The sequence below is a fragment of the Cervus elaphus genome, chromosome 18 (assembly GCF_910594005.1).
Source record: "Cervus elaphus chromosome 18, mCerEla1.1, whole genome shotgun sequence".
In the NCBI taxonomy this organism is placed as follows: domain Eukaryota; kingdom Metazoa; phylum Chordata; class Mammalia; order Artiodactyla; family Cervidae; genus Cervus; species Cervus elaphus.
In genome coordinates, this window is record NC_057832.1 from 70,304,947 (window position 1) to 70,332,572 (window position 27,626).

At 36.3% G+C, this 27,626-nt stretch overlaps 1 pseudogene; it reads left to right on the top strand.

Moving 5' to 3' along the window:
* LOC122673863 overlaps positions 1 to 23,126 on the top strand; it is a 33,728-nt pseudogene extending 10,602 nt beyond the window's left edge.
* The last annotated feature ends 4,500 nt before the right edge of the window (positions 23,127 to 27,626 follow it).

The following is a 27,626-nucleotide window of genomic DNA, read 5'->3' on the forward strand; positions in this document are numbered from 1 at the left end:
ACATATTATTTTTTAATCTATATTCCCATCTTGTTTTAGTCCTTGCTGTACAATTAAAAATATGCTAAATCCTTATTGTATATCCTTTTAAAGAACTTTCTTTCAGTCATCTTTGTTTGAATGAAGATCATGCTTTAATAAGTTTCTCTGGGAGAGTACATATGCATGGTATCCTCTCAGTGAATGAAAGAAATAGTAAAAAATACTTTACTTTTTCAGTTCCTATGATGTGATTCTTTTTTTCCATTCTAAGATAGAGAAAATGGTGAATTATTCCAAACAGTAATAGAAGTAATAGTGCGTTCTGAGAGCATTTGCAGCACCTAGGTGAGCTTCTTCAATTAGCCGACTCTGCATGTCTTGTGGCCCTGGGACCATTCAGAGTTCTTTTGCTTCACATAAATTTAACTCACATTACATGCGTATCAAGCAGGGGCAACCAAACAAATATTTTTAGAATGTTAGCTGTTCAGGGGTAAAAAATAACACAAAACTATACAAGTCCAAGGCCAACATAATGCAGCATATGAATATCTTAGGTAGTGGTTCTAATGCATAGTAAATAGTGCTCACTTAGCATGATGTAAAATTCTGATACTAATTTTCAGTAATTTCCCTTTTTTAACTCCTGTGACTATCTATGGAGAGTCTCTGGTGTGATGTGTCTTCTGCCAACATGACTGGTACAGCATTATCCACACGAACATTTTTACATGCTAGGTCCGGCCATGGAGCATGAATGATTCTTTTCCTTATGTTCTATTCCCTGGGCCCCCTATTATGAGATTACAAGTGAAAGCTTTGGAGATATGTTGCTTCTGGGGAAGAATCAGATGTAAAGAGAAGGTGTGATATACCTTAGAGACAATGAAGTGAAAAGAAAGAAAAAAAATAAGAGATGAAAGTTAAGGAGCCCAGTAAAATGAAAGCGAAACTAGACACGCAACCATTCTTTTGCCAACCTTCTCATCATCCATTATGGAAATGCCACTGAAAAGAGGATAATGGACAGAAAGAGATGCTCCTAAACATTAAACACTATCCAAAATAAAAGTAGGACTAGAAAAGAATCAGACCACAAACATGCAGAATTACTACAGTAAAGTCAGAAAGTAGAAGTTTTGGCTGATGGAAAGGCTCTTCACAAAATCAAACATTCACTGTTTTTTCTAATAATTATCTCCATTCCATAGTGTTCAATAGTGTTTTTCTTTTTCTTTATTTTTTTTTTTTTACTATCAGTCATATCAGAAGCCTTGACAATTCAGGTGTGTCTAAATATGCCTTATAAATAATAAATAGCATCTCCAGAATCTCTGTCTAGTTCTATTAATAAAACATATGACTGGTTCTCAGAAAGTAGCAAATTCTATAATAACTTCCACATATTGTCTTCTCCAATTTTAATTTTCCCAGATTTGAGTCACCATCCTTTTCCTACAGTTTTGTCAAGCAGGAAGTTGTAGCCAAACATTCCATTCTGTTGAAAATATCTTCAGAAGAATTTTGCCTTCTTGAAGTTAAGGCACTATTTCTGTGGACTGTCAGAAATTGTTATGTTCTAATGTTCTAATGGAAGATTGAGAATTTCTTCCGGCCAGATTCTATGCACTAGAGAACCAATAAAGCAGAACAGCCAAATGCATATCAAAGCATCATTATTCACGAAGGCCCAATAACTCATAAAGCATAGAATTCTTTGGGTAATGTTCAAATGGAGAGCACTCAGGAACATAACTAATAGTTTCTCCAACCTCCTCCTAAATTTCGACCAAACAGAGAACTTGGCATAAACTTGCAGAGGGACTTGGGTATGAATGGATTCAGAGCTCACTTATTCAGTTACTTAAGCGGAGGACCATTGTCTGTCCTAAAAATCTCAGGTTCTAGCAGATGGAGAGGGTCAAAAAACTAGTCCTCATGTAAACATGGCCAAATGGATGTCAGATTCTCATTAATTTTACTCATCTGAAAGGTCATTCCTGCTCTAAAGTGAATAATCAGTAACTCACAATTTTTGAAAAATAACTTTAACATTCTCCATGTTTTGAAGGCAGAAAAAAAACTCTCTTATAAAGAAACATGAAAAAGAAGGGCCAAGTGTTTCCTACTAATACATTCTTAGTAGTTGTTATCATGAGTAAAAACATGAACAATGAGTAGTCAGAACCACACATATCAGTTGGTTCTGAAATAAACTGTAGAGTAGCAAGCCACCAGCAAAAAATAAAAAAATAAAGTCAAATATTCCACTCTGCCCTTGAGAATTCATGGAAATAAATTCCTTGAGTTTTCATGGAAAAAAAACTTTATTTCCTTTAGATGATCCAAAACCCACTTATTTCTTTTCCTAAACTGTGACTCTGAAAGGGTAGGGATAGGTAGTCTTTCATCTCTCATAGCCTGGCTGAAAATGCAACCATAATCAAGAACCATCTTCAGTGGATGGAAATGACCACTTTAAATATTTAAAGACTACATTGCCCCAGATTAGCAGCAATGGATATATTGCTGACATACTGACTTAGCCACCTCTCCAATGGAAAGTTTAAAGGGCACTGTTGGAGTGTTGAGGAGCAGTTGTTCTGATTAGCCTGTGTTTGCACATGATGGCCTTTCCCATATGCCAGATTGGCTGGGGAAATGGAGCAAGGACCCTCGAGATCTGAGATAAAACTGGACTGCAGCAGGCTGTGAGCTGGATTCCTTCCTCCACCCTAATCAATGAGTTGTCATGGCTACCAGCTATGGAAGACTGAAATGGAGGCCAGAAGCTAAAACATGCAAAACAAGAAATAAAATCTGTCCACAAGACCAGAGTGATTCTAGGGATAACAGCCTGAGGGTTCAAATGAAATCTGATTTAAATCTAAGAGAAATTCCACCTCATTTTATGCCTACTATTTTATACTGTCCCCAGATTTCCTTTAATAACATCAAGACTCTGATAGGCTAAGAAAAGTGGTCTTGGTTCCTGCTTGCTAGCCTTTGTCCTAAGAGCCCAGAGTTCTTACCTGCTCAGTTGTAAAGCACCTGACTCCTTTAGGGAGAAGTTAACAACACTAAAATTTGGAACCAGAGTGACCCTGGCTGGCCTCTTTAAGACCTTTCAAACATCTCTGCTCAGGGCATTTCAAGCACTTGTACAGAAAGAAAAAGATAGAGGATTTGATTCTGAAGGATGAGTTTTTAAAGCTGCATGTATACACAAAAGCATGGAGAAGGAAATGGCAATCCACTCCAGTGTTCTTGTCTGGAGAATCCTATTGACAGAGGAGATTGATGGGCTACCGTCCATAGGGTCACAAAGAAGTGGACACAACTGAAGTGACTTAGCAGCATGCATACCAAAGCATTTCACAATGGGAAATGTAAATGGTGACTATGTTAACTTACTTGATCAAAAAGTGTTTTGTAAACAATAAAGAGCTTACTATTAATAACTCAAAACACCAATAACAGCAAGACTCTTAATTCTGATTGCTAACGGATTGGTTAATTAGCAGATATGGCCATCCACTGTAGAGTAAATCTCCTTTTGCTCTGAATACCATGCATTTATATTTTTGCTTTTCCAACATTTTGTCTTTGATATAGAAACTTTATGGACCCCCCAAGAGATGCTACTACTGGACAAGCATCAGCCATAAGTCTAGCTTTTAATTACTAAATAAATATTTTTGGATCATTTACAGTGCATCAGAGTGACAGGCAGCCTGGTATAGATTTGATCAACCTTGACTGATCAATCAAGCAAAAGATTGATCAATCTTTTGCTCTAAGAGATATAGCTGACAATCTCCTACCATATAAATTTTCCCAAAAGTTCTATTATACTTTTGACTCAAAGATTCTGCAAAAGTAGCATTAGAGGAACTCTTTTCTCCACCATTGAATCATTTACCCCAGAATTTAGAAAATGATCTTATCTTCCCTGATAGTGCAGTTGGTCAAGAATCTGCCTGCAATGCAGGAGACCTCGGTTTGATTCCTGGGTTGGGAAGATCTGCTGGAGAAGGGATAGGCTACCCACTTCAGTATTCTTGGGCTTCACTGGTGACTCAACTGGTAAAGAAGCCACCTGCAATGTGGGAGACCCGGGTTCGATCCCAGGGTTGGGAAGATCCCCTGGAGAAGGGAAAGGCTACCAACTCCACTATTCTGGCCTGGAGAATTCCATGGACTGTATAGTCAGTCCATGGGGTAGCCAAGAGTCAGACACGACTGAGTGACTTTCACTTTAACTTAGAAAATGAGAAACAACAAGTGAGACATTCCTTATGCTCAGTTGATATAATGAAAAGAACTGCTTCTTTTTTCTTATTTTCCATCTTCAAAATGAATGTCCTATGACATTTTAAGCCTTCAATTAGAATTAAAGTTCTTTGGAGCAAATAAAAGAGAATTCTGGAAAATCTAATAAGAAAAGCAAAATTCTTTTTTTTTTTTTCCTTCAAGTTGCCTGTCAGAGTCTCTACCCCAAAGTAGTGTAAGTTGGAAAGACTGTTGTGTGCAAAGAGCTTTAGCTCTCAACCTAACCAACATAATGAAAGGAAGGAAATTAACCATGGCCCAGAGAAGCCAACTTGGGAAACTGGGCTGGATCTCCTAACTGATTCTCCTGTCCTCGTATATGATTTTACTGTGGGAAAAAACAGTGGGATTATTTACCTTTTTACCCAATTATCTTTTTTTTTGACAAAAGTTTTCTAAGCTTTAGGAAATTGCAAAACCTTATATTAACATGTTGAAAGGAAAAACTAATATAGCAAGAAAGAAAAAACCCATATTTTTTTTGTTTTATTTTTTCAGCTGTGTGATTCTTCATGTTTTGATTAATAAATGCTGTGTTATGCTACAGATAGTGTTAATATATATGACTGGCATTTATAAAACATTTAGTAGAATTTTGAATAAATTAAAAACATTCAATTACATACTGACAAATATTGCCGGTTAGGAGCTGATGAACTAACATGATAAATACAGGGAGGAGACTGACATAAGTAACAGTAAAGGTTATAGTCCTAAAAGTAAGACAAGTTGCTATTTTAGTAGGGTTGAGAATAAACATTGAAATAAGATTTCCTTTTTTTATATTATTTTCAATGCTAGCCTAACAAAACAGTATTTTTTTTTTAAAGCATATTTGTATTGCTTTACTAGAAACACTTGTGGGTATAGGATGAATGTGAAACTTTTTTAGAGAGGAAAGGACCTGAAATCCAAAATTATACTTTCTCAGAAACAAAAATAGGTAGTTTCTCAAAAACATACAAAGCAAAAGTTTTTAACTTTGGGTGAACATTTGGGTGAGCTTTAATGGTTCTATGAGAAAAATGTTTGTGCGTGTACATGTATATATTTTGAAGAAAGGATCTAATCTTTTATCAATCTCTCAATAAAAGCCACTTTCCCAAGAAGATGAAGAACCATATATCTAAGGCATAACTCCCTTTGCTTTAAAAAGTTCCCTGCATTTTATCAAGGTCCAATGACACCTTAGAATTAGAAAATCTGGTATTTACCAAATTCTATGTTGTGCAAATATTCATTAAATACTACATCTCTCGTTTTCCATCAGGGAGCTCTGTTTGCAGAGATGATTGAGGTATACCTTCAGGCATATATCAGAAAACAGAACCATATAACTTTAAAACCATAAAGCCCTGAGATATCATCTCATATTATTATTAAAGTGAGATTAAGAAAATGGATATGTTTAGGGTGACATGGCTGGGATGATCAGCTCAATAGTAAAAGCCGAAAGATTTTCCTCTAAGATCAGGTACAAGACAAGGATGCTGACTCACACCACTTTCAGTAAACATAGTATTTGAAGTCCTAGCCACAGCATTCAGAAAGTAAAAAAGAAACAAAAGGCATTCAGAATGGGAATAAAAAAGTAAAACTGTAACTATTTGCAGATGACATGATACTATACATAGAAAACCCTAAATATGCCACCAAAAAAATCTTTTAGAACTCATAAATGAATTCAGTAAAGTTCTATATGTACATAAAGAAGAATTAAATATTGCCATTTGCAACAATATGGATGGACCTGGAATCTAAAAAAAAAAAAGTGAACAAATATAAAACAGATAACAGACTTGTAGACACAAAGAATAAACTTGTGATTGCCAGAGAGAAGGAAATAGGGAGGTGGGTGAAATAGGTGAAAGGGATTAAGAAGTACGAACTTCTAAAGTAAGTGTCATGGGGATGTAATATACAGCATAGAGGATATAGTCAATAATATTGTAAAAACTTTATATGGTAATAGATGGTAACTAGACAACATGGTGATCATTTCATGATGTATGAAACTACTGAATGTTGTACATCTGAAACTAATATATTATAAGCCAATATAAAGCAATATTATTTATAATGTAGGCAATCCTGACTTATAGTATTATGTAATCAGATATTATATGTATAGTCATACATATATATGTGTATATATACACATATATATGTGTGTATACATATATGTACATATACAGTGTATAGCACTGTAATGGTAATAGGGGTATATATTTCAAAATTTTGAATAAATATCAAAAATACATTTTAAACATATTAATACATGTTTCAAAAAATTTTTGTTGTTGTTGTTTAGTCACTTAGTCATGCCCAACTATTTGCGACCCAATGGACTTCAACACACCAGGCTTCCCTGTCCTTCACCATCTCCTGGAGCTTGCTCAGACTCATGTCCATTGAGTCAGTGATGCCATCCAACCATTTTGTCCTCTGTCGTCCCCTTCTCCTCCTGCCTTCAATCTTTCCCACATCAGGGTCTTTTCTAATGAGGAGGCTCTTCGAGTCAGGTAACCAAAGTATTGGAGTTTCAGCTTCAGCATCAGTCCTTCTAATGAATATTCAGGACTGATTTCCCTTAGGATGGACTGGTTTGGTCTCCTTGCAGTTCAAGGGACTCTCAAGAGTCTTCTCCAACACCACAGTTCAAAAGCATCAATTCTTTGACCTTTAGCCTTCTTTATCCTTCAAAAATTTTAGAAGGATATTATTTTATTAAGTTAAGGGGAAAATAATTAAGCTGCCTTCCCACATCAGGAGACTGTATCTTCTATCCAACTCTTCATGGGAATTCTGGCCATAATTTCATCAAAAGCTCCAAACTCTTAATTTATGCTTATTATATATAATGTACCAAGGATGACATCATGCCTATTACTGATATATAGAAAACTATCCACTTCTTATGTATTTATTTTATAATCAGCAAAAGTGTAAAATTTTCTTATACAGTATTTTTGGCTTTTTTTCCCTATTGTTTTCCCTAGGTTTTCCAGTAGACCATTAAATTATCAGCAAAATTAAACACAAAATACATTGACCCTTGAGCAGTGTGGTGGTTAAGGGTACCAACCCTCTGAGCAGTTGAAAGCGTTTGCATAATTTATTACAGGCCCTTCATATGCACAGTTCCTCCATTTATGTGGTTTCTCCATATCTACAGTTCTCCATCCTTGGGTTCAACCAAGTGCAGATCATGTAATACTGTAGTGTTTACTACTGAAAAAGATCTGCCTGTGAAGTATATTGGAGCATTTCAAATGTGTGCTTTTCAAAGGTCAATTGTAAGCAAAAGAAGCAAACAAAAAGCTCCCAAAGTTAAATTTACTTCATTTTAGGCTCTTTTTTCTCTTATTTCTTATCTAATTGCAGCACTAGTAGAATAGCATTAAATGACTGAAATCATAGTGGCATCTTGTTTTATTCTTGTCCTTAATGGGGAACCACTTGCAGGACGGCAAAAAAAAGTATTGTTTTCAGTGTCCACTCCAGTCTACTACTTTGACTCTTTGTAGCTCTTCTGAGGTCTTTGGAAGAGAGCATGCTGAGTTGGATTATCAGTCTCTGTTTCAGACTTGGAGGAGTGGTGGAGGTATGCTTTCTACTATGTACCTTGAAAAGAACACTTTTAAAAAATATATTAGGAGAGTATCCTTAGATTTGTATTTTATTAAGGATTTTTAAAAATGGAGCCATTGCTGAATTTTATCTGGTCTTTTTCGATATCTGTTGAGTTGATTGATGATTCAGTTTTTTCACCTTTGGTCCACTAGTAGGATTAATTATGGTAATACATTTTCTATGGGGCTTCCCCGGTCGCTCAGCAGTAAAGAATCTGCCGGCAATGCAGGAGCTGCAGGAGACACGGGTTTGATCCCTGGGTCAGGAAGATCCCTTAGAGAAGGGCATGACACCCCACTCCAGTATTCTTGCCCGGAGTATCCCATGGGCAGAGAAGCCTGGTGGGCTACAGTCCATAGGGTTACAAAGAGTAGGACAAAACTGAAGGGACTTTGCACGCATGCACATTTTCTAAGGTTTTAATCATGTTTGCGTTACTAGATAAACCCAGAATTAGTCATTGATTTTCTTCTTTTTAATATCTCAGCTGAATTTTATTCCAAAATTTGATATCTGTGTTCATCAGTGAAATGGATCTTTTTCTGGGTTACATTTGTCAGTTTGGGGATCAGAAATATACATATATATGCCAAACGAAGCTGTATTTTTCAATATTGTACCTATTTTCTGGGACATTTTAATATAATGGACATGATATTTAGAAAATGTCAGTTGGAGATGACAGTTTGAAAGTCCTTCTCCAAAATGGTCTGTCATCTTTTTGAGAACAGTTCATAAACACGTCTTTAAATACCTTTACTAACTTATTAAGTTTGCTGTGGCTTCTTGAGCCAATCTAGCCATTTATAGTCTCCTCCATATTACCAATTCATTTAGATTTCAAAAAAATGTAGTAGAATTCATATATGAAGTTTTAATGCCCTCCAAATATTGTTTATCTACTTTCCTATTCTCATGGTGACTACTTTTATTTTCTTTGAATTGTTTTGATGGTTTTCTGAAAACAAGATTGATGAATTCAACCCAGAGAGATCATTTGATTATGGCAGGAATGTTGATAGCTTATATAGTTTGATAGATATTAAGCTGATATATTTATATTTTTAATAATTTTCAAGGAGAAACCGTAAAAGAAGGGACTGAAAGTTGTACTATGGCTATGGACAAGTGCTATATGCCACGAAAGTTTGAAAGGTAAAAGTTTGAAAGGTAAAAAAGTAACATTTATTGGATATTTATCATGTGCTGGAAACTTCCTGTGCGTTTTCATTCATAAATATTTAATTATTATTATCTTTTACTCACCATAGTACCTGCTCACAGTAAACATATGGTACACATTTTAAAAGTTCATGAATAATTTAAAAAGGATGTAATAGGCCTGCTAAACATTTTAAAAACTCGATGCTTGTCTCTCATGAAGCAAGTATGAATTCATCTACCAGTCAAAACGTGTCTTTTCTTTTCCTAGGACAAATCTTAATTATTCCAAAATATACAACTCAAAAATTTTTGTTGATGAAAAGAACACAGAATGAATGACTACAAAAGTGGCTATTATGATTTTTTTGAAAGATTTGTTAATAGAAGCTGATCTGGTAAAATGGGTCTTATATCAATAGCACTTCACATATATAGACAGAAGCCTCTTCAACTACCAGAGGGAAAACAGATTATATTGGGTTTACCCTGAGTAGGGCTGTTCATACATAATGAGGAAGTTATTCACTGATGCCAGACTGTTCCTCTCAAGGCCAGTGTTTTCACTTTAACATAGCTGCAAAGTGCATTATATCACAGAATGACTGAGTTCCAACTCTGCTAGTAACTACTTATAATCATGAGTAAGTCTTTTTCCTACTCTGTTTAGACTCAGTTTTATAAGTGTAAATTGTAGGCGTTATACTACTTTTGTCTATAATTTTCCTTCTAGTTCTAACACAAAATGCGTTCTTAAATAAAAAGTCACATGGCATTTCAGCAATAATACAGTGAAAGTTTTCTTCCAGGCAAATTCTCCGTGAATCAGTCCCTAGGTCCTTAGTAAAAAATAATCTTTACATCTTCTGCCTCCCCATAATATTTATAATTCAGCAATACTGCGGTAATGGAGAGTTTGGAGCTTAATTTCAAGGAGTAAACACTCAAAAGATATGTCCTGGTTAAACTCTTCTTTGATTTGAAACATCTTTCTTTAATCTCCTTATTAATGCTTCTCTTACTGTTATAAAACTGCACAACTCACAATAAGCAATAGGCGCCTCTATTAAGAGGTTCAGGGGGAATTAAAAGCCAAATGAAACAGAACCAAACAAAACAAATAAAAAAACCTTAATTGGGTAATGTAATTACATAATTTCACCTGCTTTCTTATTGGCCTTCAGAACTTTATGACATCTGTCACTTATCCTAGAAACCTTGAAATGTTTCTGGATAAATATGAATATCCTGAACAACTTAGAATATATGCATACACACACACATACATACACACACACAAAAAAAACACAGTTTAATTTAGGTCCACCTTTACAGATCATGTATGCACATAAAGCATACAACAAAATGACATCACCTCTGCATAACAAATCTAGGCTTAGTAAACAGATGAACTTTTTACCACATGCCAAGGGAGAAAAAGAAAAAGATCACAGACCACATGGGTTTGAAATATTCACAAATTCAAATGTCCTTGTGACTAAAGGTAGGTGGTGGCTGGCCACTTTCATCTGAGTGGCCTCTTATAATTTTCTCTAGCAAATCTGAGTTGGATCTTAGTTGAATACAATGCAATGTGTCTAGCTTTCCCCAACAAAGCAAAATTAAACACATTATTATTACATGATTTTGGAAACTGAATTCATAGCACAAAATTTTCATGAGTGGCTATACAACCCATGACTCATTCCCACATTTAATTTTTTATCTTAATAGCATCTGGCACCTAATAATGTTATGTAACTGGAGGAATGAATAACCATTAACTCCTGACCTTCATTACTTTTTAAAATAATTTGGATGGTATTTCCCCTTGTCATTTACAAGTTTCCTCTCAAGCAAGTTAGTAACTAATTATTTATTATTTTAGGCAGTAGGTTGTTCAGGAAATTCTTGTGGCAATTCAGTTTTTAATAGGAGATATCATTTGTAAAACAAACAATATATAATTCTACACTTTTGTGTTTTCGCAACTTTGGATTACTTAACATGAGAGTACACTGCATTGTTGAAGTTACTGGCTACATAAATAGTTTTGTGGTAATTCTTTGTTGTACCATCAGGTCTCTAATTTATATGTTGTGTACAATCTGTTCTAGTGAAATAAGTAGCTGGGAATGGAGTAACATGTATTACCTTGCCACTATAATTAATAGAAAAAATTATCAGCCTCCTGAAATGTCAAATAATGCTATTTAAATTCCAGGGTGCAGTTTTCACCTTATCTATAGAAGTATCACGAGACAGTAATTAGGGGAGACTAAAGTCAAAGTCATTATATCCTATAAGTAATGGATAGTATATAGTAAATTTCATGGTTCCAAGATGTCAGCACATTTATTTTTACCTTTATTTTTTTCTTTTTACTTCTTTCTTTTTTACTTTTATTATTTTCACATTTATTTTATTTTTAAATTTTTTTTCACGTTTATTTTATTTTTACAGTGCAAAGTGCAGTGAGAAAATCTGTTGAAAATTATTCCACTGACTATGATTATTTTGTGAGGTCAAATTATTGAGGCATTTAGAAGGAAAAAATGAGAGATGTAAAGTGCTAGATAGTTGTTTAATAAGCATAGAAGGACAACATGATCTCAGCAAGTACACTTAAATATTTTAAATCCTGCATTTCACACTTGGAACTCAAATTTGACAAACAGTAGCATCAACATTCAGGTAAGATGAACATCTCCTGTTTGCAGGGTCCTGTGCTAAGAATTGGGGGTACCAGAGGAGAGAGAGGGTCATGGTACCTGTTTTCATGGAGGGAGCCCAAAGATAAGCAAGGGAACAAATAAGCAAAGTAATCCCAACTTGTGATAAAGGCTACAGTGAAATTAAACAAGTGGGTAGATATAATGGGCCAGTTATAGATACCACAATGGTGGGAAAGACTTTCTGAGAAGGTGACATTTGTCCTGAAGGAGGAAAAGGGGAGTTTTGGGCACCTGTGTTCATTTCTGAGTATCCGACCCAATGATCTAAGGATCTCATTCATTACTAATATTACAGATGATGACATGATAAACATGGGTAGGGTAAAGGTTACATCTTGAATGTGTTGTGCTTGTTCAGTTGCTTAGTCGTGTTCAACTCTTGCGACTCAGTGAATTGTAGTCCACCAGGCTCCTCCATCCATGGGATTTTCTAGGCAAGAATACTGGAGTGGGTTGCCATTTCCTTCTCCAAGGGATCTTCCCAACCCAGGGATTGCACCCAGGTCTCCTGCATTGCAAGTGGACTCTTTACGGACTGAGCCACTAGGGATTACAGACAATGACATGATAAATGTGTGTATGGTAAAGATTACTTCTTGAATGTGTAGTGACTCCAAAACAAGTACAAAATTATTAGAAAGTACAGCTAAAATCAAGTACAGGATGTATGTTCACTGGTGGCATTAACTGTAGATAAAGAAACCTTAGATGTTAGAAAATGTAATCTGCCATATGGAAGAGAAAGATGCCAGGGTAAAGAGTCAGTCATGCACTCTTCTCTCTTAGTTATTCAGCAGGGCTACACAGTATGACTCTTTCCAATTAAAACTGAGGTACCTAGTTAAAACGTTGCAGTAGACTTTGCTGTTTTCTGCCATCCTGCCTCTTCCCATTTTTATTTTGGTGATTGCATTGTTTTCCTCTTGGGGAAACTTCTTTACCCTGTGTTTTGCAATATTAGTATAATAAATCACCATGCCCTTCTTGACCTTCCTAAGCCAGGCAAGGAATCTGAATCTTAAGCTGAGTGATCAAGGACCTACTAGTATCATTATAGTTCATTCATTTCAGGAACCTCCTAAAGTAAATGCCAATAGCCCAACATCCACAGTAAGTGGATCTATTGGTTGGAGGCAGTAAAGAACAGAATGGATGTTATCAGGAATCATATTAATGAAACAGAAGACAAACAGGCCTGACTATCCCCACAGCAGAGAGAAAGGACAAAGAGGCTTAAATAGGAGTTGATGATAAACAGTAAAGATTCATTCAAAAAAACAACCAGCAGAAAACAGAAGAAACTGGAATCAGAGACATGAACACATAAAGATCATTAGCATATATATACCTAACAATCAAGTGTCAAAATATATGAGACAAAAGCTGATAGAAGTGCAAGAAGGAACAAATGAATGCATTATTATAGTTGAAAATCTCAACACCCTTCTTTCAAAAATAGACAGCTTTGGCAAGCAGAAAAGCAGTAAATTCAACACCATCAATCAACTGAATATAATTATATCTATAGACTACTTAATCCAACAGTAGCAGAATACACATTCTTTTCCAGTTGATATTGAGCATTCACCAAGATTGGGCCATAACACAGGGCTTCCCTGGTGGCTCAGATGATAAAGAATCCACCTGCAATACAGGAACCTGGGTTCAATCCCTGGGTTGGGACACAATTTAATACATTTTTAAAAATGGAAATGGTATGTCTTCTCTCAGATCATAGTGAACTTAAAACAGAAATAAAAAGCAGGTAGCTAGAAAACCCCCAAATACGTGGACAATAAGCCTGGATAAGAAACAGCACATGTATAAATAAGACATTATTCAAAGAAGAAATCTCAAGAGAAATTTTAAAATATTTTAAGCTATTAATGAATATTTAAAATATCATGAAAATGAAAACACAATTTTTCAGAATTTGTGAGATGCAGCAAAAGTCCTTAGGGGGAAATGAGCAAAATTTATAGCATTGAATAAGTAGTAGAAAAGAAGAAAAATCTGAAATCAATCATCTAAGCTTAAACCTTAGAAAACTAGAAAAAGAAGAGCAAATTTATTCCAAAACAAGCAGAAAAGAAGAAATAAAAATTGGAGCAGAAGTCAATATAAATAAAAATAGGAAATAAATATAGAAAAATCAATAAAACCAAAAGTTGATTCCTTGAAAAGATCAATAAAATTGATAAACCTGTAGCCTGGCTAACTAAGATAAAAGAGGTAGTGTAGGATACAAATGACTAAAATCAGAAATGAAGGAAAATACATCACTACATATCCCATGGATATTCTAAGGATAATCAGGAATATTATAAACAACTCTGGGCCACAAATTTGCTAATTTAGATGAAATGGACAAAATTCTTGAAAGACACAATCTGCTAAAACTCACACAAGAAGAAATAAACAATCTGATTAGGCCTATATCTATTAAAGAAGCTGAATCAGCGATTAGTAATCTTTCAAAACAGAAAACACTACTGGTAGATTCCATCAAAAATTTAAGAGGTTATATCAATTATTTCAGAAGATAGAATCAGAGGGAATACTTCCTAACTGTCTTTGAATCCAACATCACCTTAAACCAAAATCAGACAAAGACATTAAAAGAAAAAAAACTATGTACCAATACCTCTCATGAACATAGATGCAGAAATTCTCAAAAAATTGTTTTCAAATCAAATTCAACAGTGTTAAAAAAGTTATACATCATAAGCAAATTGGATTTATTCCAAGTATGCAAAGCTGATTTAGTATTAAAAAGTCAATTAATATAATCTCTCACATCAAGAAGAAAAACTACATGATCACATCAATAGACAAAATTCAATGCCAATTCATGGTAAAAACTCTAAATAAACTAAGAGTAGAGGGGATGTCCTGAAATTAATAAGTAATAGCTACAAAAATCTACAGCTAACATTATACTTCTTTGTCACTTTCCTGCTAAGATAAGCAACAAAGTGAGAGTGTCTCCTCTCTCCACTCCTTTTCAAAACTGTACTGGAATTGCTAACTAATGCAATGAGGACAGAAAAGGAAATAAAAGATATACATACTAGAAGGAAGAAATAAAACTCTTTGTTCATAGAGCCCATGATTGTCTATATAGAAGATTCCAAAGGATTGCCAAAAAAAAAAAAAAAGAAAAACCATCCCTCCTGGAACTAATAAGCAATTATTACAGATAGTAGGATAAAAGGTTAATATATAGTCAGTTGTATCCCTATATACCAGCAAAGAACAAGTGGAATTTGACATGAAACACAAACAAAAGGTAATGAAACATGTTACCTTTTGCAACACCACCAAAAAAGAAAAGAAATACTTAAGTAACAAAATATGTATAAGTTCTATATGAAGAAAATTACAAAACTGTGATGAAAGTATCAAAGAAGAACTAAAAAATTGGAAAGATATTCCATATTCATGGATAGGAATTCAGTGTTGTCAAATATCAGTTTTTCCCAACTCAATCTGTAGATTTAATGCAATCTCAATCAGAATCCCAGTAACATATTTTGTAGCTATTGATAAAGTGATTCTAAAGTTTACATGGAAAGACAAAAAAAAAAAAATAGTCAACATGATATTGAAGTAGAAGAACAAAGTCAAAGGACTGACACTATTAGCCAAGACTTAAAAGCTATAGTAATCAAGAAGTGTGGAACTGGCAAAAGTAGAGACAGAGAGATCAATGGAGAGAATAGAGAGCCTTGAAATAGAAAATAAATATTGTCAACTGACCTCTGACAAGGAGCTAAGGCAATACATTGGAGTAAAAATGGTCTTTTCAAAAACGGTTGCTTGAAAACCAAACCTTAACAAGCAAAAAATAAATTTGTAAGTAGACCTTATCACTTCACACACAGACACACACAGACACACACTGACACACACACTCAAAATGGATCACAAACCTAAATGCAAATGCAAAACTGCAAACCTCCTGGAAGGTAACAAAGGAGAAAATATAGATAATGTTTGGTATAGAAATGACTCTTTAGATACAGCACCAAAGGCAGGATCCATGAAAGAAGTAATCATTAAGCCGGACTTCATTAAAGTTAAAAAAGTATTTTCTGTGAAAGACATTGTGAAGAGAGTGATGAGACAAGCCATAGACTGGGAGAAAATATTTGCAAAATGTATGTCAGAAATATACAAGAACTCTTAAAACTAGGCAAAAATAAAGCAAATAACCCAGTTAAGAAATAGAAGATTTTAACAGACATCTCAACAAAGAAGATACACAAATAAGTATATGAAAATGTGTTCCACAACATATGTCTTCAGAAAACACGAATTAAAACAACAGTAAGATACCACTATACACCTTTTAGAATGGCCAAAATCCAGAACTCTGACAACACCAGTTGTTGGTGAAAAATGGAAGAACAGAACTCTCATTCATTGCTAGTGGAAATACAGAATGGTACAGCCACTTTGCAAGACAGTCTGCCAGTTTGTTACAAAGTTAAACATACTCTTACCATATCATCCAGCAATCACATTCCTTGGTACTTATTCAAAGGAGTTGAAAAGCATATCCATGCAAAACCTGCACATGGATGATTATAGTAGCATTATTAATAATTGTCAAAACTTGGGAGGAGCCAAGATGTTCTTCAGTAAATGAGTGGGTAAACTGCGGTGCACCCAGGCAGTGGAATATTATTCAGTGCTAAAACTATATAAGCTGCCAAGTCATAAAAAGACATGGAGTAATCTTAAATATATATTGCTAAGTGAAAGAAGCCAATCTGAAAAGGTTACATATGATGTGTTTCAAATTATATGATGTTATAGAAAAGACTAAACTATGGAGACAATAAAAATATTAGTGGTTTCCAGGGCTTAAAGGTAAGAGGAATAATTAGAGCACAGAGGATTTTTAGGCAGCAAAATTACTCTGTATGATACTGTAATGATAAATACATGTCAAAAATGTTCTAAACTTATAGAAACTTTAAGAGAGACACACAAAGATTCTTGAGGTTGGATACAGAGCCTGTATCATCCACAAAAGGAAAACAAAGGACCATTATTTTATTTTTGATAGTGAAAGCTTAATATAAATGTCTATTTTTAATTTAGATATATATTTCAACTGTATATCAAATTTAAATTTATTCTAAGAAGCAAAAGAGACATTCTTCAAAAAAAATGATCACTATTCTTAAAATTGTCAAAGTCATAAAAAGAAAGGAAAATGGAGGAACTATTCTAGACTGTAGGAGAGTAAGGAAAAAATGAAAATGAATGCAATGTGAAATCCTGGATTGAATCTTGGATCAGAAAAAGAAATGTAGGACAATTTGAAAAATTCCTATTCAAATTCTAATAAAAATTTTTTAGATATAGATATTATTATTCTAAACTTTATACAGCAAGGCAAAGATGATAAAATAGCTAAAATACTTTTGAAAAATAAAAATAAAGTAGGAATCAGTCTTACCAATTTCAAGACTTGCTGTCTAACTAGAATAATCAAAACTACTTAGTATTGACAAAAGGTAAGATTCACAGATCTATAGGACATATGGAGAACTGAGAAGTAGACCCACACAAATATTTCCAACAGACTTTTGACAAAGATGCAGAAACAATTCAATAGACAAAGGAAAACTTTTTGAACAAGTGTTTTGGAGCAATAGGACATTCATAGGTTGCAAACTGAACTTTGACTTACACTTCACACCTAATACAAAAAATAATTCAAAGTGGGTCCCTGATTTCAATGTAAAATGTGAATCAATTAAGTTTTCATTTAAAAAAAAAATTGATAAAATTATCATGATCTAGTGCTAGGCAAAGAGTTCTTAGCTGCTGCTGCTAAGTCGCTTCAGTTGTGTCTGACTCTGTGTGACCCCATAGACGGCAGCCCACCAGGCTCCCCTGTCCCTGGGATTCTCCAGGCAAGAACACTGGAGTGGGTTGCCATTTCCTTCTCCAAAGCATGAAAGTGAAAAGTGAAAGTGAATTCGCTCAGTCGTGTCCAGCTTTTAGCGATCCCATGGACTGCAGCCTACCAGGCTCCTCCGTCCTTGGGATTTTCCAGGCAAGAGTACTGGAGTTGGTTGCCATTACCTTCTCTGAAAGAGTTCTTAGAATTAACATCAAAAGTATCATCCATAAGGGGAAAAACTGATAAATCAGAATTTATCAACATTAAACAACTTTCCCTGTGAAAAACCTTGTTAAGAAGATAAAAATAAAAAGTTAGCAAGTGAGAGAAAATATTTGCAAACCATATATATGAGAAGAGACTAGTTCCTAAAATTCTCAAAATAAAATATCCATCAAAAAAACAGTTCAATTAGAAAATGGGCAAAAGACACAAGGGATGTTTCACTGAAGAAGATGTACAGATGGCAAATAAGCACATGAAAAGACATTCAGCATCGTTAGCTATTAGGGAAATGCAAATTAAAACAACAATGAAATATCACTAAATGTCTTATCAGAATGGATCAAATAAAAAATCACGCGAACATCAAATTCTGGCAAGAACATATAAAAATTAGATCACTCATACATTGCTGATGAGACTGTAAAATGATACAACCACTCTGAAAAATAGTCTGATACTTTCTTAATAAGCTAAACATGTAACTACCATACAACCCAGTAATTATACCCTTGGGCATTTATCCCAGAGAAATGAAATCTGTGTTCACACAAAAACCTGTTCTCAAATGTGTATAACAGCTTTATTCTTAATCACCAAAAATTGGGCCAATCTTTGATCCAACTGTAGAACTGAGAGGAATATGCAGTCAGCACCTCTCAGTAAACAAATGTTGGGGCTGAGAGAAATTACCTTCTCTGCAGTAAGCTCCAGCATGGAACAAGCCTCATATACGAGGAGTAAATTAATAGCAAGAATAACAAAAATAAAGAATGCAAAAAAACCCAAACAACAACAACAAAAAAAAACCTCCCAGTAAAAGCAAGAGTGGAATTCTTGCTAAAGACTTAAGAGAAAATTTCTGAATATGATTTCTTATTGGAACCATAATGAAGGAGGGAGTGGAGAAATTTTTCTTCCTTACATCACTGAAAAACCTTGACTTCTGTGGAAAAACAGTCTTACGGACAAACTAAGATTTAAAAGCAATCAAGATCCACAAGTGAGCTGGATCCTATAAAGAATTAATACCATAAAAGTAAATATGTAACAGTAAGCTATCAATGCATCTTTGGTGCTGGTAAAAAGTATAATTCATACTGAAAAAAATGTAATCACTGATACCGAAGACACTTCAACTCTTTTCTCAAAGTGCAAAAGTGAAAGGACAACACAATGAAAATGGTAAGATCCCAAGTGGAGGACAAAACAAGTGAGAGGAACAGAGACCAACAAAAATCACAGATTCAATATAAAGTATAGGTGTGATTTAGGAAGAAACTAGGGCAGTGTAACAGAAGCAATAACACAAAATTAAATAAAATACACCAAGAAAAAGAATTAAAAAAAATCCAATTCTGTTATATATGAAATATGAAATATGTACCAGATCAAATTGAGGAAAATAGGTGCACACCCAAATATATATACTAGCAGGATATTTGTATAAGATGAATTTGTTTAAAAAATATTTCAGGAGTTCCCAGGCAGAAAGTATAGTCTTTCTAAAATAGGAACCAACTTCACTAGAAGACAAGACTGCAACAGCTGCAGAATTTTGGAGAAAAAAAGTTGTGTCTGAAAAGTATTATATGTAGCCAAATTTCTATTTATATGTAAAGGCAGTCTTAGATGTGCCAGAGTTTACCTTGAACATAATTTCTTCAAGATATGTCTTCACAATTAAAGAAATAAATTTAAAAATATGAAAACCCAGGTAAGGAACCTGTTGGATGAGAAGACTGGGTGGCCATCCTTGAGAAAGCCGCGAGGCCCACACTCGACTTACCAGAGAAGTCTGTGGGGGAAAATCACCTGCCCCCTGCCAACCAAGATCACCTCAAAACCTACAACTTACTTCACTCAAAAATGGTAAAGATACATCAACCATGGCCTGGAGATAGGGCTATAAAACAGCCCTGTTTTATTGCAAATTATTATTTTTCATTAACAGCTAATTTTGTTGAGCGAAAAAGTAGCCCTTAAGTAAAACCCTCCCTCAGATACAGAGGTTAATTAAATGTAATTATAAAAATGTCAAAAACAAAATCAAATCCAATATACTGGAATAAAATTTAACAAAATATTAATCTAGTTATATCTAAGCAACAGAAATAAAAATACATAACATTTGTTTTCTGAATGTTGCATATATATTAGATTGCATGGAAAAATCGAGAAATATAAACAAAAAGAAATTATAATCTAACCAGAACGTCAACTCTCAATGATCGTCAGTTTCAACTTGAAAATGTTCTTCCAGATATTTGCCTGTGTGTATAAATATTAAAAAATAAACATTTAAAAATATGTGTGTATATATGTGTATACACACACACACACACACACACACACGTATAAAACCTGGGCTTCCCTGGCCCAAAGAAACTGCCTGGAAGCTGTAGATGTGGATTTGATTCCTGGGTCAGAAAGATCCCCTGGATAAGGAAATGCAAACCACTCTAGTATTCTTGCCTGGGAAACCCCATGGGCAGGGAAGCCTGGCAGGCTGCAGTCCATGGTGTTACAAGAGTCAGACACGACTTAGTGACTAAACCACCACCACCATATGTATAAACCTACATTTGTCCCTTAGACCCCCAGACTGTGGACTTGTACTGGTCTGCAGCCTGTTAGGAACTGGGCCTCATGGGTGGTGGTAAGCAGCGGGCAAGCATGTCCTTCTCCATCTTCCACATCATTTGCCTTACCACCTGAAACACTTCCCCCCATCACTCATGTTATGATACTGCCTGAACCACCCCCTACCCCCATGAAAAAACTGTCTTCCACAAAACCGGTCCCTAGTGCCAAAAAGGTTGGGGATTGCTGATGTAAACAATTTTATATATCAATTTTGGATTCTACTATGTCTGTGTAATAAACATTATTACTTTGAGTATCTATAACATAACTGCTTAGTTAAAAGCTGTTTTTCTCCAATTTACACTATATAAAAATATAACAATAATAACTAACTTTGCTCCATAATACTTATCTCTGAAATACACTCTAACATACACTGGTAAGAAAGTCACATCCATAAAGAAAGATCATCATAAGTCACTGAGGAAGCAATTATGTTTTACAAATGTATGAAAAATAGCTATGTGGTGGTGGTGGGGGAATCCTGAAGATTATCAATACATTCTATAGACCAAACATATTTCAATATTTCAGGCATTTTTAATTATTAAAAATAGGATGACTAATAGGTAGATAGATAAAAACTCAGCAGGTATTACAGCCAAATATTTATGTACTCTCTGGAAAAGAATGCACTTTCACACGCATAAAAACTGGTAAATGTCACAAAATATACTCATTAATTTGACATAAACTTTTAAAAATCTAATGGCTCATATTTTTAACAAAAAATTAAGAGGAAATAATGAATACAGTACCATTTGTGTCATCTGGTCAATTGTCTTCGTGTGTGAAGGACATTTAAAAATCAGTAAAGATATGAGTTTTCGGGTTTCCATAGGACAATGGTAGCTGCTATTCACTTGACCCAGAAAACCCCATAAAATCATGCAAATCAAGAGGCTCAAATCTTTGTGTTCACTTTAACATTCCTGAAACTGCCCAAGCCATTCAGTTCAGTTCAGTTCAATCACTCAGTCATGCCTGACCCTTTGTAACCCATGGACTGCAGCATGCCCTGGGGCTTCCTATCCCATGGACAGTCTTCCCTGTCCATTACCAACTCCCAGAACTTGCTCAAACTCACGTCCATCGAGGCGGTGATGCCATCCAACCATCTCATCCTCTGTCATCCCCTTCTCCTCCCCCCTTCAATCTTTCCTAGCATCAGGGTCTTTTCTAATGAGTCAGTTTTTTGTATTAGGTGGTTAAAGTATTGGAGTTTCAGCTTCAGCATCAGTCCTTCCAATGAATATTTAGGACTCATTTACTTTAGGATGGACTGGTTGGATCTCCTTGCAGTCCAAGGGACTCTCAAGAGTCTTCTCCAACACCACAGTTCAAAAGCATCCGTTCTTTGGAGCTCAGCTTTCTTTATAGTCCAACAGTCACATCCATACATGATTACTGGAAAAACCATAGCCTTAACTAGATGGACCTTTGTTAGCCAAGTAATGTCTCTGCTTTTTAATATGCTGTCTAGTTTGGCTATAACTTTTCTTGCAAGGAGCAAGTGTCTTTTAATTTCATGGCTGCAGTCACTATCAGCAGTGATTTTGGAGTCCCCCAAAATAAAGTCTGTCACTGTTTCCATTGTTTCCCCATCTATTTGCCAGGAAGTGATGGGACCAGATGCCATGATCTTAGTTTTCTGAATGTTGAGTTTTAAGCCAGGTTTTTGATTCTCCTCTTTCAATTTCATCAAGAGGCTCTTTAATTCTTCACTTTCTGCCATAAATGTGGTGTCGTCTGTGTATTTGAGGTTATTGATATTTCTCCCAGAAATCTTAATTCCAGCTTGTGCTTCATCCAGCCCAGCATTTCTCATGATGTACTCAGAACATAAGTTAAATAAGCAGAGTGACAATATACAGCCTTGATGTGCTCCTTTCCCGATTTGGAGCCAGTCTGTTGTTCCATGTCCAGTTCTAACTGTTGCTTCCTGCCCTACATAAAGATTTCTCAGGAGGCAGGTCAGGTGGTCTGATATTCCCATCTGTTTAGGAATTTTCCACAGGCCATTAAGGGTATTAATGACCAGGCCATTAAGTGTATGCATATCTGAAAAGCCATCAAGTATCTGAAGGATGTCACTTTAAAGAAGCAGTGTGTGCCATTGTGTGGATTTGGTAGGTGTGCACTGGCCAAACAGTGGGGCTGAAGACAGGGTTGGTGGCTCAAGAAGAGTGCTTAATTTTTACTGCACATACTCAAAACTGCCGAGAGTAATGCTGAATTTAATTGCTTAGATGTAGATTCTCTCATCATTTTGCTCATCCAAGAGAGGAAAGCCCCTGAGATATGGCGCAGGACTTTCAGAGCTCATGATTGAATCAAACCACACATGAGCCATCCCTGCCACATTGAGATGGCTTTTACTGAAAGAAAACAGATTGTTCCTAAGCCAAAAGAGGTTGCACAGAAGAAAAAAATTGCAGGTCTGCAGAAGGTTGCAGAAGAAACTGAAGAAACAAAAGCTTCCGGCCTGGGGATAAATTCTGTAAAAAATAAATGCAAATAAAAATTTTTTAAAAAAGGTCATTTGATATAAATTTTCAATCTCTATATGAATCCAAAAAGTGTGAGTTAGAGGGAGCGGCCAAGATTGTGGAGTAGTAAGACCCTGAGCTCACCTCTTCCCAAGGGCACATCAAAATTACCACTATTTACAGAAGAGTTATTTATGAGAACAAACTGAAGACTAGTAGAAAGGATTTTCTACAACTAAAGGTATGAAAATGGTACCACAACAAGACAAGTAGGAGCGGTGGAGATGTGGCAGTCAAGATCCACACCCCCAGGTAGTCAATCAAGAATGGGAAAATGATAAAAAGTGCAGAGGTTCTCTCCAAAGTACGAGGGGTCTGAGACCTACATCAAACTCCCCAGTCTGGGGGTCCTGTACCAGAAAGATGAGCCCTCAGAACATATGGCTTTGAAGACCAGTGGAGCTTGGGTATGGGACAGCTGGAGGGCTGTGGGAAACAGAGGCGATGCTCTTTAAAGATGAATGCAAATTTTTATGTTTGTTCATTTGTTTTGTTGTATAGTTTCCACATATAAGAGAAACCATATGGTATTATCTCTTTAATGTGTCTAATTTACTAACTCTAGTCCTTAAAAAAGGTCCTTGTCTATGGTATTAATATAAAAAATAGTTAAATGAACGTGCTGCCTTTTTGTCCCAGTCTGGGGTAAGTACAGTATGGAAGAACCCTGGGTAAGAGGTCATGTGTGTTGGGGCAGCTGATGAGACCAAGCAGGCCTGGAGGAGGGGGTGCGGCCAGGGGCATGGGCACTAATCTCCCAGTTGTTGTTGTTCAGTCACTAAGTCATGTCTGACTCTTTGTGACCCCGTGGACTGCAACACAGGCTTCCCTGTCCTTCGCTATCTCCTGGAGTTTGCTCAAACTCATGTCCATTGAGTTGGTGATGCCATCCAACCATCTCATCCTCTGCTTCTCTCTTCTCCTTTTGCCCCCAGTCTTTCCCAGCATCAAGGTCTTTTTCCAATAAGTTGGCTGTCTGCATCAGGTGGCAAAGGTATTGGAACTTCAGCTTCAGCATCAGTCCTTCCAATGAATATTCAGGGAAGATTTCCTTCAGGATTGACTGGTTTAATTTCCTTGCAGTCCAAGGGACTCTCAAGAGTCTTCTCCAGCACCAGTTTGAAGGCATCAATTCTTAGGCGCTCCACCTTCTTTACGGTCCTCCTCTCACATCCATACATGACTACTGGAAAAATCATAGCTTTGACTATACAGACCTTTGTTAGCAAACTGATGTCTTTGCTTTTTAATATGCTGTTCAATCCTTGGGTTGGGAAGATACCCTGGAGAAGGGAAAGGCTACCCACTCTAGTTTTCTGGCCAGGAGAATTCCATGGGGTCACAAAGAGTAGGATCGACTGAGCGACTTTCACTTCACTTCACTAAGTCTGTTTAGGCTTTTCTTCCAAAGAGAAAGCGTCTTTTAATTTCATGGGTGCAGTCACAGTCTGCAGTGATTTTGGAGTCCAAGAAAATAAAGTCTGTCACTGTTTCTACTTTTTCCACATCTATTTGCCATGAAGTAATAGGACCAGATGTCATGATCTTAGTTTTTTGAAGGTTGAGTTTTAAGCCAGCTTTTTCACTCTCCTCTTTCACCTTCATCAAGAGGCTCTTTAGTCCCTCTTTGCTTTTGGCCATTATTAGATAATACCCCTTCGTGGATCACAGCCTTGTCATGGTGAAGGGGCTTGTGTATCTCAATAAAGCTATGAGCCACACAAGTCAGATGACTAATAGTGAAGACCTCTGACCAAACATGACCCACTGGAGGAGAGAATGGCAAACCAAATCCAGTGTTCTTGCCACAAGAACCCCATGAACAGTATGATCTCCCAGTACCCCACTGGATAGCAAAAAAAAAAAAAAGAAATTTCAAATCCAAATAAATTTTGCCACATATGGCAATTAAATAGCCCTTCTTCCCCCTCATCTTCAAATATCTATTTTACACAGCTTATTTTTCCCAGAAGCACCCTAATGCTGGCGAAGGTTAATAAGAAACATGAATTCTGGGCAAAAATAATGACTCTGGGTCCACTGTTGGTAAGTTGTTGGATGCTGAGAAAGGACACTCACACTGTGAATACCATTAGACCCTGCTTTAGCAACTACTCTCCATGTTAGCTATGATTCTGAGGCGATCGAATCCTTTACATCCCTTAACTAAGAGTTAACTTTAAACACCAAAATATTTGGCTTTTAACCATTTAGGATTGGACTGTTCCCAAAGTGGATGTCAAGTTAACCTGCATTATCTTCCCCCTTAAGCCAAGTTTCTGGAACATAGCTCTCTGTCTTCCTGATGCCTTGACTCACAGGCCTTATTCAGATATATGTCTCTATATTCCATAGCTGTAAGCTATTCTCATGTTTGAGTTCCTGATTCTTGTGGATTTTCTTCCTCCTCTGTGCTCAGGTTATCAGTGAATATGCCTCACCGTCAGTGTGCCTGCCTTTCAAGGCAGTTTCTCTATCTCTGCCAGCCTTTCAGACAGCAAAGGATCAGAAGAATCAGAGCAAACGAGGGCCCTGAAGAGTCTCTCCTCCTGTGTCCCATTTTTCTCCCACTTAAAGGGGTGATGTAAAAATAGCTTTGGTCTCAAATGTCCCAGAGCATTTGAATTCTGTCTTTGGTGAGTCACTCTGCCCCTGAGGTCACCTGAGTAATAAATGGAAATCAAGTCGTATTCCTTTTATTGCTATCCCTTGCAACTTTACTTCAAAGAAATAGCCTTTTCCTGACCAAGAGGATGGGCCTGTATGGAAAAGGAAGCTGTATCATTAACTGTCCCCTATTCCTGCTCTCCAAAAGTAGGAGGAAAACTCATCTCAAAACCAGGCTCCAAGACACCTTGTGGGCCCTATTTCTAATGGATAGACTCATCGAGCACCAGAAGATCAGGAGTAGCTAATTTTTTCTTTTCCTTCCTATACCTGGTGGCCTGAGCAGGAGCCTTGACCTGAAACCCAGTACCTGGGTACATTTCCTTCTTGAGCTCTCTTCTCTGACATCCCAGCCTTGATGTAGATGCCAGCCATGCTGACATGCAGGCAAGTTCAGTACTTTCTCTTGGTATCTATCTTTCTCTACATCCATCTCCTTTAGAACTTTGTTGGGAGATGGAACATTAGATTGTATTGAATCAGCTAAGATACTGTTTTCAATTGGGGAAATTCATTGAATCTCTAGCCTAAGCCACAGAGTCCAGCCTCATCTGTAATTTAGCATCAGTGTTTCAGTTTCAAAATACAACTAAAAGAGATTTACTCAGGTTTCCTTTGCCAAGTTTCCTTGTGCTTATAAAGGCTGCATGAGTCTTTCTGAGTATCTTTTCAATGGTAAGATTTTGGCACCATCTAATTGTTCTGCTAGCCTACCATCATGTCACACCTCAGGCATGGTTGTATAAAATCCAGATAAGAAGTTGCTGCTTTAGTAGGTCCAGTGGGTGTACTAAGTAGCTACATGGAGGAAAGATAGCTTCCTGCACAGGAAATGTCCCTGGTGTTTAGAACTAGAACTCTAAGAACCTCTGAGACCTGGAGGACAACCTCCTAGGTGTAGCTGACAGATCCAGTATTAATAGGTAATACATTTATATTAAGAGTGAGGACTGTCTTTTCAAGGTCTTTCAAATTCCATGAACAACAAATTTCTATAAGAGAAAGTTATTCTCACAATAAAATTATCAGAAGTTTAGCATATGAAATTTTTTGGCGTTTAGGATTTTGTTGCTAGATTTACTGCCCTATGTAGAGTTCTTTCTTTTCAGGTCAAGAAAGGAGTTCATTAGGCTTGTCCCTAGCCTCTCTACATCAGTCACAGTCTGAGCTGCAAAGTTTGTTCTTGCCTGTTCATTAGCCGAGCCTATGCAAGGGGTTCAAAGTACAGGATCAGTATTTCTTCAGCGCACTACAAAAAATGAATTGAGAAGTGACGCCAGTGTGACTGTTGGGAATGATGATATTGAGTAAAATCACTTATCTAATGCAGGGGTCAGAAAATTTTCTATAAAAGGCCAGCTAATACATGTTTTAAGCTTAGCAGGCCAGATGCAACTATGCAATTCTGTAGCTGGCAGGAAAGCAACAATGGACAATGTAGAAATGAATGGGTCTGGCTAAATTTAGCCCAGGGCCTTAGTTTGTAATATCCCCCAGCCTGATTAGAAATACCAGTTAAAAAGGTAAGATGAAAGTCCCATTTCCACAAAGAAAGGGCCCATTAATTCAGATATTCAATCCTTCTGAGAACCAGCTGTCTTCAGTACCAACTCTGTTTTAGGTCTTGGGCGTGTTCAGTTCAGTACAGTTCAGTCGCTCAGTCATGTCCGACTCTGCGACCCCATGAACCGCAGCACGCCAGGCCTCCCTGTCCATCACCAACTCCTGGAGTTCACTCAAACTCATGTCCATTGAGTCGGTGATGCCATCCAACCATCT